The sequence below is a fragment of the Peromyscus californicus genome, unplaced genomic scaffold (assembly GCF_007827085.1).
Source record: "Peromyscus californicus insignis strain IS unplaced genomic scaffold, ASM782708v3 Scaffold_5__1_contigs__length_169319896, whole genome shotgun sequence".
Lineage (NCBI taxonomy): Eukaryota > Metazoa > Chordata > Mammalia > Rodentia > Cricetidae > Peromyscus > Peromyscus californicus.
Window position 1 is genome coordinate 83,367,398 of NW_026294573.1, and position 15,982 is coordinate 83,383,379.

The 15,982-nt window shown below is 39.6% G+C and overlaps 1 long non-coding RNA gene across 1 annotated transcript in view; it reads right to left on the reverse strand.

The window, feature by feature from the left end:
• The window catches only part of LOC128095979 (uncharacterized), a 46,027-nt gene extending 30,308 nt beyond the window's left edge, over positions 1-15,719 (reverse strand). Inside the window, exon 1 of the long non-coding RNA XR_008213496.1 lies at positions 15,647-15,719. This is a non-coding gene — a long non-coding RNA (uncharacterized LOC128095979). The remainder of the gene's footprint in view (positions 1-15,646) is intronic.
• Positions 15,720-15,982: the final 263 nt, after the last annotated feature.

A 15,982-nucleotide genomic window follows, 5' to 3' on the forward strand; every position in this document is an offset into this window, starting at 1 on the left:
ATCATGGCGGCTGGCAGTGTCTCCCTGACTCAGCCTTCCTTCCCAGCTCTATTTTCCTCCTTCTCCCGCCTATACTTCCTGCCTGGCCACGGGCCAATCAGTGATTTATTTATTGACCAATCAGCAACACATTTGACATACAGACCATCCCACAGCAATGAAATGATACTGTTATAAAGACAGAAGATGCAAATTCTCATCAGAATGACCCAATGTCTCTGATGTTGACTGCTGCAGATTCAGTATTGAAGAACAAGCTTCTTGACCTAAAATATTTTGTTTAGTGCAAGGGTCAGAAAAAATTTTCTGAAAAGAGACAGGTAGTAAATAATCGAGGCATTACAGGCCATAGAATCTATGATGCAGCCATTTAATTCTACCATTATATCCCAAGGACAGCCATATACAATATTTTAGCATATATCCATTGTGGTGGTTCACTAAAACTTCAGTCAGGCTGTGGGTGTAGCCCAGTGTAGAGCAGCACTGGCTTTGCAAGGGTAAATCCCTAGATTCAATACTTAGTGGTACCATAAAATGAAAAAAAATAAAAATTTATTCACAAAAATATGTACTTGGTTGCATTTGACCTTCAAGATATTATTTTACAAGTCCCCAAGATAATGACATGCAGTAGTTTGAATAAGACACACTCCCAATAAGTCTTAGGCATTTAAATACTTGGTCAACAACTTGGTGGCCATTTGGGATGGATTAGAATGTGTGGCCTTGTTAGAAAAAGTGTCACTGAAGGGACATTTAAGGATTTTAAAGCCTCCTTTATCCACAATGCATCCTCTGCTTTCTGTTTGTGGATCAGAAGGTAAGCTCTCAGCTGCTGCTCCAGTGCCAAGCCTGCCTGCCTGCTGCCATGCTTCCACCATGATCTTGATGAACTCCTAGCTCTCTGGAATTCCAAGACCCAAATAAACCCTTCCTTCCATAAATTGTCTTTGTCATAGTGTTTTATCACAGCAATTGAAAACTAACTGGTACATGACTCAACTGTTGAAATTGTGAACTTCTCAGAAAAAGAAAACCATAGGGGATTGATTGATTTGAACTTCTGTGTTTTGTGAGAATGGAATGTTGTATGCCCAGAGCCAAATTATCTTGGGCTATCTTAACCCACCAAATAGCTATGTGTTGGCAACCCCTATGTGTGACCTAACATCCTGTGATGGATAGGTAAATATATTTGGAATATACAAACAAACACATCCCTAGTTTCACCCAACCTAAAGCCAAGAATATGATCAGGTATCTTTTGAAGCCTTTAACAGAGCTTCTCAGGCTCTTCCGTAAACTACCTGCCTAATGTTTCCATCAATGCATGTTTAAAATTATCTTGATTTATTTTTTTAATTCCATGACTATGAAGAAACTTCATGTAACAGTTACCACAGGAGAACACAGTATTAGGTATAACTAGCATCTGTTCACAGGGTATGCTCACTCACATTTGACTTCATAATAAACGATCTCTCATTTCCTTGGAGGTGAAAGCTGTGTTTTTAACATTGACTCAATGGTCAACAATGGATAATTGAATAGAAGGGAAATTGTAGAAACCATCAAGGAAAACTTCTGTACAACCAATGCACAGTTACTGGATTGAAAGGTATAAAAACACTCTCCTGACACTGTCCAAAGATGGAAAGCCTGCTCCACTACAAACTACTACTGAGTAGAAATTTATCTGTGACAGAGAGTTCTTAGAGATTGCTAGTTCTTAGTACAAATTCTACAGTAAGGAGACACCCAGAAGCATGCTCTCCAGTTCAGTAGGTGTGTGAGCTTAGACAAGTCACAAATCATTCCCAAATTTCAGCATCTTCTTCTGTTAAAAAAAAAAAAAATTAGAAATGGGAGATTTATCTGTGGGAAATCACTTACATTGCAAACCTGGGGATCTCAGTTTTATCTCCCAGAAGCCATATAAAAAGTTAGTCTCTGTGCCATACACCTGATTCCAAGTACTGGAAAAGTGGAGAGCAGTGGATCCTTGGGGCTTGTAAGCTAGCCAGTCTTGCTCCAGGTTCAGTGAGACACACTGACTAAAGGTTAAGGTATAATATGATAGAGAAAGACACCTTGATTCCACACTCACAGGCACACATGTGTATACCGCTCATTCACATCTGCACACCCACATGCACACCATCCCCAGACATGCAGAGAATAATTATAGTATACCCTGTGGCATATTGTAAGGTTTGATTCCACTATTTTGAGTGGTTCTTAGCATAGAGTAAAAGATCCTTATATGCTTGCTGTTATTAACATGACAAAACCAAATCCAGTTCCTCCATAACAACCTTGTACTTCCATGGTGGGAGGGGCCAAGAGAAACTGCTGGTACATGCTAAAAATCATTTGAAAATTCTAACCAACTTCTTCACTCCAGCCTTATTTGTTTGTTGTTTTAATCTCTCTGCCCTCGGCTGCTGCAGGAGGAGAGGAGTTGATTGACAGCTTAGCTGTTTAAAATCAATATGAGAAGCACTTGAAGATTAAAGCAATTTGAGCAAGGTACTTGCTACAGTTGGGAGCTAAAACTGCTCTTGAAGGAAGCAACGAAGTAGATGAAGAAAGTGGGTCAGAAACAGCGTAAAACTGTGTGAGTGGAGGTGAGATTACAACAATAGAGCAGTGAGACTTTGCCTTCAAAGACTGTTTCTTTTTATAAAAAAATAAAATAGAATCCAAAGCCCTAATCTCAAAATTGCCCCTGCCTAGTCCTGACTTGCACTAATTTAAACACACCTGCCTCTAACCTCTCCTTACAGCCATGCCCCTGCCCACACATGTACTCACTCATCACACCCTACCCCACCCCGTCTTTCATCTCCACAGGAGCTGCCTGGTACCTGTTAGCAATGGAGAAATTAGTATAGATCACCTTTGGAGTTCATGCTATATAAGACTGAATTCCATGGGAACTGAGCCATGGAGACTAGGAGGAGATGTAAGGGAAGAATGGTGGATCACCCCTGCAACCATGCCTAACTCAATAGACATTTAACATTAACCTAGTCTGATCCCCATAGTTAGGGACACCATTAAAGGAAGGTAATTCTGTGCTTCATTCAAAGATTTTAAAGTAGCAAGAGAGTCTCACTGTCTCCCTTTCCTACCTATCTCTGAAATCCATTGAAACTTCATTTCTTGCTCATTCCCCTCTGCATCCTCCCATGTAGTCCAGGATCACACAATCAAACTTTATTGACTTGATAATGTTTAAGGTAGTTCTTTACCTACAACCATTCCAACCTAGCCTCCTAATATTTCTTGCCATATTTGTATGCCAAAGGGGTTCCCTATCAAGTTCCACTCATCCTGTAAAATGAATCCTGTACACACTTCACAAAGCTGTTTTCTGCTTATATAGATGACATAAACTCCTCAAGCAGCTTTGGTGGGGTGTGCTTATGACCAGAAAGGTAGAAAGAAGAGAGTATCTGTGGCACTGATCAACCAAAAGCTCTTGGAAACTTTAGATCACACGAAAGACCAATCATTAAGGAAAGAAACCAGTCACATATAGAGTAGTTTGAGCAGAATGTAGTCAACACTGTGGACTTCATGATTATGTACTTTGGGCTCTTTTTTTTTAACATCATAAAATACACATGTACACACCTGAAATAGGAATTATTTTTTACAAAAGAAAACCAGTCAATATATATCATGTAACTAAGAAGAAATAATAAAAATAGAAAACTTCCTTTGTTAAACATCAAAGAATTAATTTGCTTAGCAAAAAGTCTATAGAAGTATACACCTTTGTGTAAAAGTTATTGACAAGCAGTATGTTCATTCAAAACTATCACCCTACATGTTGTTTAATTGCTGGACAAAAGTATAATCCCTTTCATTGTAGGTGTCCGGCAGCTACCAATATAGCCAACTGATCAAATATAGCAATAGCAATGGTGGGATGAACTGACATTCTGAACCTGCAGGTATGACTCAATGTCAATTACACAACATCTTGTCTTAAACCTTTAACATGACTCTTGTCATAATTCCTTATGACAAACCCCCACAAAAACCAAAAATTTGGGAACACTCTTAAGGGCATTTCCCTAACTAGTCCAGACTCTCAAACATTTCCACTGACAAGACAATAAATACAGTATTGATAGATATATACAAACATAGATTGCACTCATTACTTTTCTGTTGCTGTGATAAAATACAATGACTAAAACCAACTTACGGAAGAATTTGTTTGCCTTACATTTCCAGAGGAATAAGAGTACATCATGACAGGGATGTATGGCAGCACCAGGCATGGTGATTGGAACAGGAACAACTCAACCATGAGCATGGAGCAGAAAGCAAACAGGAAGCAGAGTGTTCCTATCTAATCCCAAAGCCCTCCTCTAGTGATGTACTTCCTGCAAGAAGCCCACACCTCCTACACCTTTACAAATGGACCACTAACTGGAAACCAAGTGTTCAAATACCTGAGCTTATAGGGGACTTTTCTCATTCAAACCACCACCTAGGTAAATAACCTGTATGCATGACTAGAGTAGATGACTGCTACATATTAAAAGAGAATAAAGAAATGAATAAAAAGGAAGTGCAATAAGAGTTCTATTTCTATTTAGTTGTATTTTGGGATTAATCCCTGGAGTCGATTTAATGAGCAAAGGAATTTATTTGGGGGTGAACTCATGAGACAGAATAAAGGGATTTGTCACAGGATCCTGGAAGGGTGAGGCACGGTCCAATGCAGTTCTCTGGCAAGCTCTGCCCTGGTCTGTACCAGCATCCAAAACCATGAGGTAGTGAAGAGAGGAGAGCAATCATAAGTGCATTCCAGGTCTCAAGGGTCCCCCAGTGGCCATGCCCCAGGGGCATGTACTTCAAGGTCATAGGCAGGTGTAATAGCTACCTGCTTCCTCACTAGGGGCATTGCTTTAGGGCATGGCTCAAATAGCCATCCACCAGAGTTGTGTCCTTGTTTTTTTTTTTATTTAATTTTTTTAATTTTTATTTTGCAATACAATTCAGTTCTACATATCAGCCACGGATTCCCTTGTTCTCCCCCCTCCGACCCTCCTCACCTTCCCCCCAGCCCACCCCCCATTCCCACCTCGTCCAGGGCAAAGCCTTCCCCGTGGACTGAGATCAACCTGGTAGACTCAGGTAGGTCCAGTCTCCTCCTCCCAGGCCTTGTTTTTTAAATCACTGTGAAGGACATTTGAAGAATAATGCTTGTGGAATTTTGTAGTTGTAAGTATCCTCCAATCCCACCCAGCTCCACGGTCCCACAGCTGCTTATCAAATAATCACTCAGGGGCTTAAATTATATTATATTAAACTGTATGGCCTAAGGCAGGCCTCTTGCTAGCTAGCTCTTATATTTTAAATTAATCCATTTCTATTCATCTATGTTTTGGCATGAGTTCCATGGCTTTACTGGTCTGCTGGCATGTTGCTCCTTGGGCAGCAGCCTGGCATCTCCCTGCACTCTGTCTTTCTCTTTCCTATCTCTCTCCACGGATTTCCCACCTGCTTCTAAGCTGCCCTGTTACAGGTCAAAGTAGCTTATTTATTAACCAATGGTAACATATATTCACACTGTACAGAAAGATATCCCCCAGCAGGATTTGAATATGAGGTTATCTGTTAGACAGTTATTACCTCTGTGTAATTTCCTGGATGTGATAATGAGAGCATATTCATGAAAGACAAGGTCCTCCTACTCTGCAAATACATCTTAAGGTAGTTAAGGTTGAAATGTTGTGTTATCTACTAGTCATTTTCCAATGGCTCATAAAGAAATTTTCCTCTGTGTCAGGGTGTGTACATGCATGTCCATGAGCTGTGAATCTAGGTGAAGGATAGAAATGCTTGCCATAGTTTATTTTCAGCATATCTGAGGGCTGGACATATCTGATAAAAGTTTAGAAAGATAAGAATACCACCACCTCTTCCTTACAGGTATAGTGTCTTGAACTCTGAGACAAAAACAAAATAAAACCACAACAAAAAACAAACAAACAACAACACAACTCCTCTGAAATTCCTGTGTCTTCCTCCTTCCTTTCCCAATCATTAACAAATGTTTAGACTTTGTACCAGATTTTCTCCATTTTCTACACTGTCTTACTATGTGCGGGATCAGTGATAGGTTGTTGTACAGCTGATGCTGAATAAGAGAGAGAGGAGGTCAAAGTATATAGGATGAGGCTACAGAAGAACAAGACAGAAGACAAAGACCATGGCTTGTAGTAATGGGTTAGAAATCATTAGGGAGGAAGGAGGGGGATACCAAACATCTACCTCAAGGTCGCCCTCTCTTCTGCCTGTTACAGATGCTTTCCTCTCCCTTTCCACTACCTTTCTCTCTTCTTTACCCTTCCCCCAAATCTACTCTTATTTCCATATTGGCCAGATGTTGTTCACTGCATGCCCTGTACCTGAATGAAGCTGGGTACCTCCAGCTTGTGTATCTTCAGATGTGATTATAGATAAAGTCTGACTGTTTAAAGCCCTTCTTCTGATCCTACTCTCCATAAATTATAGTTTGCTCCATCTTAAGCTGCAGTAGACAGGCATTCTTTCTGATTGGCCTATTTCAGAGGCAAGAGACCCCAAAAGTATGGAGCTGCCATCTCTCTCTCTCTCTCTCTCTCTCTCTCTCTCTCTCTCTCTCTCTCTCTCTCTCTCACACACACACACACACACACACACACACACACACACACACTCACACACACTGTCCATTTAAGTGACAGTTCACATGGTCTTAGCTCTACTTGAAAGTCTCCCTGAACGTTGTGTCATAGAGAACAAGCAAGGTCTCGGCACTTTTCTGCTTCTGTTGCTGTTGCTATTGTTTTGGCCTTTAATTAAATCTGACAACTCGGCAAGCATGTTTGAGCTGGAGGCAAAGCAAGGCCAAGCAGAATAAGGGCAGGTGTTCCCCGGCTTGAGAGCTGGAGCCACAGAACAAAGCAAGGAGAAATCAATAGTCCTCAGCCAGCCCCATTCATAATTGTGAGTGGGGTTTGCGATTCGTAAGGAGGCGTGTGCTGAAAAGTTTTTCTCAAATTGTGTTTGTCACATTCATAGCTGTTGTTTTATTGTTCTTGCTGATCAGTCCAGTTCACCATTAATGTGAAATTTAGAGCTGAATAATGACCAGCTCAGAAAACTAACATATATTTAGGATATCTCCTCCTGTTGCATCATTCATCAAGTAATTGTTGATATCTTCTGAGTCATGTAGCAGCATGGTGGGCTTATTCTCATCTGAAGGGAAATTGTTTATAGAAGGCCATTTCAAGCGCATAGTTACTTACACAAATGGGTCTAAACCACTAAAGATGTCCCAAGAAAAGTAGCAGTCTACATGGAACAGGGACAGAAAATGCATTGGTGAGGAGATGATAATAGACTGAAATGTACAAAATGACAGCTCTGAGCCAGCATGGTATGTCTGTATGTGTGTGTCCTCTTGTCAGGTGTGTTCAGGGTGTGGAAAGACTGTGGCTGTGAAGTAACCAGTGGAATATGCAGACACAGCACCTACCCACTTAGGAGGGAGGAGAAAGGGTAGATGGTGTATTAGCAGATTCACTCTACTGAGAGGAGCTGTGAGAGCTGAGAGATGGTATACATGTGTGACTAAGTGATGGTGGCCTGAGGTTATCAAGAAAGTCTTTTTTACCCCAGAAGTCTCTTCATTGTCCAGTATCAGCTGGACCTTAAATTCTACCGCTAACCTATATCACCTTTAAATTATTATTGTTATTTATTTTATAGTGCAAAAAATAAGCCATTTATTCATTAATGGTTCTTCCAGCCAATATGCATGAAGTGCCTTCAATGGGCCAGGAAAAACTGATAGTATGAGTAGAGGTTTTGGTAATGACCTTGACATGAATATTGCCTTCCTATATGGAATTTAAAGTTGGTCTTCCCACTCTGTAATGTCCCTATTGCTTGAAACTGCTTGTAAGGGAGCAAGAAGGTAGGATAATCTCTTTCTCATGTTCTGGTTTTTCCATTTAATCCAGTGGTTAAATTGATTAAGAATAGGCAATTTGCTAGCTGGGCCATGATGAAGAGAGAGCTTAATTCCTCTGAATTAAGAGGGCTTTGATTTTATCAGACCAATTCCAGAAAAGAAATGATGGGCACACTATATCAGCTGAATAAAAGATGGTACTGTGTGGTGTGTGTATTTTCCTGGTGTGTATGCATACATACATTGTCATGGATTGGATATTAGTCCAGAAAGGACATTAAGAATTTTCATGCCATAGGGGTGGGTATCCAATGAGAAAATGCAGGTTTTATCATGGCCAAGGGCTTTAATTGAATAATATGTTAAATTTACATAGAATTCATATTATAGATTGAGATAGATATAATTCCTATCTTCCACAGAGAACAAAGCACAAGACAGAATAGTGAAAGGTAACAACACCCAATCAAAATACTTTACTACTTTACAGTTTAGTTTATTTTAGTTAGCTTTCCTCTACTGTGACAAAACACTAGATATATATTGGCTTAAAGGACAAAAGGTTTATCTGGTTCACAATTTAAAGGTTTCAGCCCTTTGGTAGTTAACTCAATTGCTTTCAATTCTGAGGCAAAAGAGTCCTTATGGCAGGAGGACAAGGTAGAGCAAATTGCTCAAGTCATGTCGGGCAAAAAGTAAAGGAATCTATGAGAGTATCCATAGCTAAGATTCCTAGTAATGGTGAGATGGAGCCAGAAGCAGCCATTTCTTGTAACCAGGCAAGACTTCCAATGGAAGGATTGGAACACCAACTCAGCCACAAAAACCTTAGACCTACATTTTTTTTATGCCTACAAGATATGCTGGGGTAAAGGTAGCACAGATATTGCAGGAATGGCCAACGAATGACTGGCACAGACTGAGACCCATGCCACAGGTTGAAGCCCACCCCTGGCACTGCCTGGAGGGCCAGGACTCAGAGGCTGGATAGCCCAGAGATCTAGGATAGAACCAAATTCACCCAGCAAAGAAGAAGAAGAAGAAGAAGGAGGAGGAGGAGGAGGAGGAGGAGGAGGAGGAGGAGGAGGAGAAGAAGAAGAAGAAGAAGAAGAAGAAGAAGAAGAAGAAGAAGAAGAAGAAGAAGAAGAAGAAGAAGAAGAAGAAGAAGAAGAAGAAATGAAATGATTCCTGGTAATATTCTGTTATATTCATAGACAGGAGCTTAACATAATCATCACCAGAGATACTGCATCCAGCAAATGATGGAGACAGGTACAGAAACACACTGCCAAACATTAGGTAGAACTTGTTGAATCATACAGCAGGAGGGAAGAATTGTAGGAGCCCGAGGGTTGAAGGACACCACAACAAAAACCACAGAATCAATTAACTAGGGCTCATAGGAGCTCACAGAGACTAAATCCACAATCAGGTGGCCTGCATGGATCTGACCTAGACCCTCTGCATATATGCTATGTTTGTGTAGCTTGATGTTTTTGTGGGATTCCTAACAGCTGGAGGTGGAGGTGTCCTCGGCATGCCCTTTCATAGCATGATCTCCAGTGGTCTGACTTCCTTCAAATGATGTCACATGCTAAAACATCCACCAGTAGTCCACTAAGCTACAAATACATAGATGTGGGTTCATGAAGTGAATAATTCATTTTTTATGAGGTCAAAGATCTCATGACCCAGTCACTTCCCAAAGGCCACTCCCTTGAAAACTGCTATATCAGACACAAAACCTGAAAAATCCCACGTTTGAAAAGATGTTTAAGATACAGAGCAGAGTAACTGACCATGATATGATAGAACTCTGTGAGAATGGTGTGTTTCTTCAAGTGAGACAGATGTGTGAGGCCAGTGATCTCATGAGAGGAAGAAAGAGAACTCCTTAAGCAGTATGATAAAAATAATGTTATTTACATGCACGTAGTTAGAGGAAGATGTGAAAGGAACAGTGTTGTAATCCCAGGGGCCTAATCATATTTTATGGTTCACCAAAGACACATTTTCTTTTGTTCTAGGGTTGAAAATGAGCATGGTAGAATTCTAAGAGACACTTGAAAGGAAAAAATTAGCTTCTTGAATATAATATGAATATAATGTAAGTTTCTTCATATCAACATCTCTGACAGTATTAGCTGTTTATTCATTTCCACTTCCAATAAGCCGCTTTGTCAGACATATTTTCTTCTCTGTCTCCCGGAAATATTATTGAGTATGTGGAGTTTTGCCTACTAAATAATAGGAAAAAAACAAAGTGGCAAGCATGCAAAATATCATGGCAATTCCAGAGAGGAAAAGACTACAGAATAGCTCAATAATTTTCCTCCATATTTACTGTAACTTACAGAAATTATCTCTGGAGATCCAAATGTCATAAACCTTGTGGTCTGTGTTGTCCAGGTGAAAATACATCCTATTGATTCAGCAAGAAAGAAAGTAACACTTGTAACCATGGAATGAAGTCCTCAGGAGGGTTTTCTAAGACATATTTTACCACTTAAATTTTTCTTACTAATTGGGAGAAAAAGGTGAAAGAAGTAGTCTTCAACTCTCAGAGATACTGAGAACCCATGTATTTGGCAAGAACTCAAGGTTAATTCAAGAAAATTGGTGTTTCCTAGCAGCATAGGGACACTAAACTGATGATTAACCCAGCAGCATCCACATAGCCAAATATAGGTGGGGAGAATGTATCTCAGAAGCATAAATATATGCTCACTGACAGGGTTTCAATCATTTGTTAATTTTTCACATATACATAAAACAGAGGTATATAAATATATGTGTGTGTATAGATATGTTTCATATATATTTGTTTATATATAAGCAAATGTATCTTTGTAATACGTATGTGTACACAAATACCTAATGTATATGCAGTGCATATAATAGGTAGTGAGCGTCTGCGTTTTATGTAAAATGACTACAAATGAAGCAATTTCTAGTTGACCTTAGGGTGTTCAGTTCTGAATAACACTTTTTAGCCTGGGGAGATGGTTCAGTGTGTGAGAATATTTGCTGCACTAGCACCAAAACCTGAGTTTAGATCTCTGGCACCCATTGAACCACTGAGTATGACCAAATGCATATGTAATACCATCTGTGCTGCAGGTCAGGAGTGTGAAGACAGGAGAATGGCTGAAACTTGCTGGCGACTAATCTTGGCAAAATAAAAAATTGAGCTTCAAATTCAATGTGGGGTTGTCTCAGAAGCAGAGAAGGAAAGAAGAGGATATCCGATGTCTTCCTTTAACATCTCAGTATATATGTGTACACATGCACACATACATGTACACACATACTACTCATAAACTAATGATAATAAAATAATAATTGAACTCCTTGACATGACACTATGTAGTGGGTAGCCATTCCAGCTTTGATCTGGAAGTTCCAACCCCCACTGAGGCTTCGGTAACTGTCAAGCCTACAAGGCGGGGCCAAGGGAGGACCCCGAAGACCTGAGATCCAGATGCGCTGGTTCTCTTGGTTCCTGGACCCTGGATGCTGGAGGTAGACTGAGCAGAGTTCTCCAGAGAACACCGCCGGACTGCGCCACACCTTTTCCAGACCCTGTAAACTATTCCTTCACTTGTAAGTTACCCCACAAAATAAACCTCCCTTTTAACTACGTGGAGTGGCCTTAATAATTTCACCAATAACACTATCCATTTTAAAACTTTGATATAAGTACTGTAGACTGTCTGAGACAGGCCACTTACCCTTATATAATATGAAGGAGCTAGCAGAAACCTCATTACCTTGAATATAGATCCTTCTCAGGAGCATTGGTATTGCATGTATTACCTTATTTGTGTTTCACTGAGTTTCAGACCCAAATACTAGAGTCACCTTATATTTCCTTAACATTAGAGCCATGGTCATCAATAGCACTCACTCTTCCTTAACCACAACCAGATTGTTTCATATAAGCCCATGTGATTGGGTGTCTGGGACTCTAAGGTCAGCTGGGGAAATAGAGCCTGACATCTGTCAGTGCACACTCAGACTATGTGTGTGTTTGGAATCGCTATAAATTTAGCAATTGCATGGAGGGACAAAAGTAAAATAATGTATCTGGAGGTCATGTGTAGACTACCTTGTTTCCCAGCCAGAAGTTTACTTTTTATACCAAGTACAGACCATTGTAAATAAAATCATACCCAAGATATAAGAGAACAGTTTTTATCTAGCTCTCTTATTAACTCCCTAGCTGTTACAAATTTTTCTTCTTGTGCAGACCTACAAATTGTATGGTATGACTCATTTTGAAACAATGCTTCCTATTTTTCTAAGCCTATAAAACAGTTTTATTATCCCTCTGGTTATTTTGCCCATTTCACAAGTTCTGTACTTTGAACACTGATGTCTTATTGGCGAATGTAGCCCATTATATAGCAGCTAAACACTACCTGGCTTGTGTAGTGTGAGCCTGGGTACAATTTCCCATAGCAGTGCCCCCGCCAACCATGACCTCCAGAGCAGAGCTGTTTTCCACACTCAGGATTTCAGTGCATCTACATGGAGACTTATTTCAGTTTAACACTGTCCTTTCTTACATAGAGTTTTTAATAGCTGGATGGCTTTGAGGTAATTTGGTATGATTTTATCTACCCTGAAGCCATGTAGATCCAGGTAAAGATTCAAAGGCTCCATCCTTCTGCCACACAATTCTGTTCTCCAACGGGGTCAGAAGGTTGTGCTCTTTGCTATGTGGGATTCCAATTATCTTGGCAGGTTCATTACCCCAGACCAAGTTGTACAGAGTGATTTCTTGAAGGCTTCCACTGCTTAGAGTTCTAGTGAACACTCTGTTCAACATTCTCTCATGTTAAGAAGTACTGACCTTAAATGCATGTATCAGTGGCAATACTCCAGGATACTCTTTATAAGTTCAGTTTGCACATCCATAAGCTAATGATTGTCCTGTTGGTTCAGCACAGGAATTATCATTCACCCATGGACAGCCCACTTATCACCTTTTTCACTTTAGAAAAGGGACAAAATAACATGACTGAGGTTTCTGTGTATGTACACATCTCTTTCTATCCCCAAGCACACAGAGATATTACCATTCTTCCTATTGCCTTCTAGTGAGCCAGGATCATGTGTTTAGCGATGACCAATGGAATGTGAAAGGGGGTGGTGCCATTTCTGAATAAAACTGACTTCTGAGACTCTCTATATTCCTTACCCTGTTGACTATGGAAGCCATGCTTGTTCAGTAATACACCCATGTCACCATCTGGAGGCCAGTAACTTTAGCTGGCCACTTGGAATTTAATGTCTGAGTCATATCTGAATTTTGCTAAACTATTGAGATGTTGAGATTGCTTATATTTGCAGCATGATTTGTCTTTTATTGAGAAATGAAGATTTTTCTCACAGTTGGAGATCATCTCATATGGCCTCCCCTCCACAGCAATTTGCTTTAGGGTTTTAACAGCATGTAGCTGTAAGTTTTATACTGCTGAGTAGTACTCCATTGTGTATATGTGCCACATTTTCTTTATCCATTCTTCAGTTGAGGGGCATCTAGGTTGTTTCCAGGTTCTTGCTATTACGAATAATGCTGTTATGAACATAGTTGAGCATGTGTCCTTGTGCTAAGATTGAACATTCCTTGGGTATATGCCCAAGAGTGGTATAGCTGGGTCTTGAGGAAGACTTATTCTAAGGGGAACACTCTTCTACTGCTGGGAAAACAAAAGTCTTTTTTATTTAAAATTATTTTTAAATTATGTTTCCCAGAGTACTATGGAACTACATGTTCAGTATTTCTTAGCTCTAATTCCTTTGCTTATATTTACTTACTAAACCTTTTTTGCTATTTATTTATTTATTTGTTTGTTTATTTGGCCTTGGTCACTTGGTAGGTAGTCTTTAGCTTGCCTCCTAATTTAACAAAGAATATTTTCACATCATTTTTTTATTTATTTTTAAATATGTATTTACTGATATGTATGGATTTTTGTCTACATTTCTTCTGTGCACCAAGTGCCTGCCTGGTGCCTTGGAAGGCCAACAGAGCCTGGAGCCTGGGGACTGCAGGAACAGTTATGAGCTGCCATGTGAATGTTGGGACTTGAACCTGGGTCCCCTGGAGGAACAGCCAGAGCATTTCACTGCTGAGCCATTTTTCCTGTCCTGACTTAATTATTTTTTATTAGTAGAAAACTGGCAAATAACTCCTGATTTAATCAGTTTATTATCATAATATTGCTCCCTGAGTTGTATAAACAAAGATACATATTATATTTTTTTTCAAATTTACTACTGTTTGTACTACTGTTTTCATCTATATACCAGCTAATTACAAAAGTTATTTCAGCTTCTCCTTCAGTTGAGATTTTACAAAGAGAAATTTAAGATTACTTTTTGGGTTTTCAATAGCAAGATCCCTAGGACCCTCTTCTAATGAATGGCCATCTGAACACTTACCTTCTTTGGATACAGAAGCGGAAAGCAAATCATTTGCTTGGAAAACTTGATGAAATGGCTAATTAGAAAATGCATGGTCTTAGAACCCTAAGCACCTTGCTAAAATTTCAGGTTGGATGTTTTGAGGTGAACAGACCTTCCTGTGACCTCTGCATGGCTCCTCCAGGCTGCTATTTGTTAGTACTGCCCGAGGTAGAAGAAACTATTGACATTTCAGAATGGAGCCAGTTCTTTGTGTGCGAGTGCTGGGAAATGATTACTCTCACCTTATTTCCAAATATATTTAGGAAACACCTGTGTGTTAGGCTCTGCTGTGAATTCTGATGACAGAGAAACAGACAAATTCCTAGCCACTATGGAAATAAGATTTTTAATAAGATACTAAGGAAACTATATATATATATATATATATATATATATATATATATATATATATATAGAGAGAGAGAGAGAGAGAGAGAGAGAGAGAGAGAATCTCACTATGTAACCCTGACTGGCCTTGAATTCACAAAGATCCACCTGCTTCTGCCTCCTGATTGCTAAGATCACAGGCATAGGACACCATTCCCAGCTGTGGATATACATTTTTAATCATTGTCTTGAGTCCTCATGCATTTACTAGAAAAGCAGTCTAAGGAAAATAATAAAAAGTGTCTTCCTTTTGTATATTAATTTTAATCTCAGCTGAGTGTGATCCCAGCAGCCTGAAGTATTTTAAGACTCTAAGAAGGTTGTTGCTGAAGATATAAAAGTGGTAACAGTGATTGTACTTTGTTTCCCAGGTACTGCTGATTGTAACAGTGCACATCCCTGGGGTTTTCCTCTAGAAGTATTGATTCTCATGCTTTTTGTGTGCCCTGGAATGATGATAATTTACCAGAGGTGGAATGGTGATATTTATGAGCTCCCCACCTTGAGAAACACGACTACAGAGAAATCAAGCCACGGGCCCAGGCTCTGAGACTCATTTTCTTTAACCATCCAACTTTTTTTCCAGACAGTAAGTCAAAGTTTCCAACCTGTCCCCCAGAGCCATACACTTCCAGCATACCACACTCTCTCTTTATTTGCTCATTGTTCATTCATTCACTCTATCAGTTCATTAAAGAAATGTTTATTGATTCTTAGTCCTGGGGATATGACATGTGAAAAGATGAATGAAAATGTTAAGAAATTTAAGGAACTCACTGTCTACAAGGTACTCACATTTGATTCAAATTCTTAAAGCATGCCACAGGAACTCAAAGGAGATGAATGACCAGCCACAGCTTGAGAGAACCTTCCTAGAAAAGGTAAAATTTGAGAATGTAGAGAGTTGAGGCTAGATTGCCTAGCATTGTATGTAGTAAGAATAGCATGTAAAAAAGACCAGAGATTAGAAAACACAAATTACAGAGAATTTCATAACTAAAGAAGGCAGATTTACACAGCCACACACTAGTTTTTGAACATTTGAAGCAGGTTGCACCTATATAGCTAAGGATCTTAGAATCCCTTTGGAATATTTAAAGAAGAGTGATGCAGGTTTAGCTTTCTGTTGGG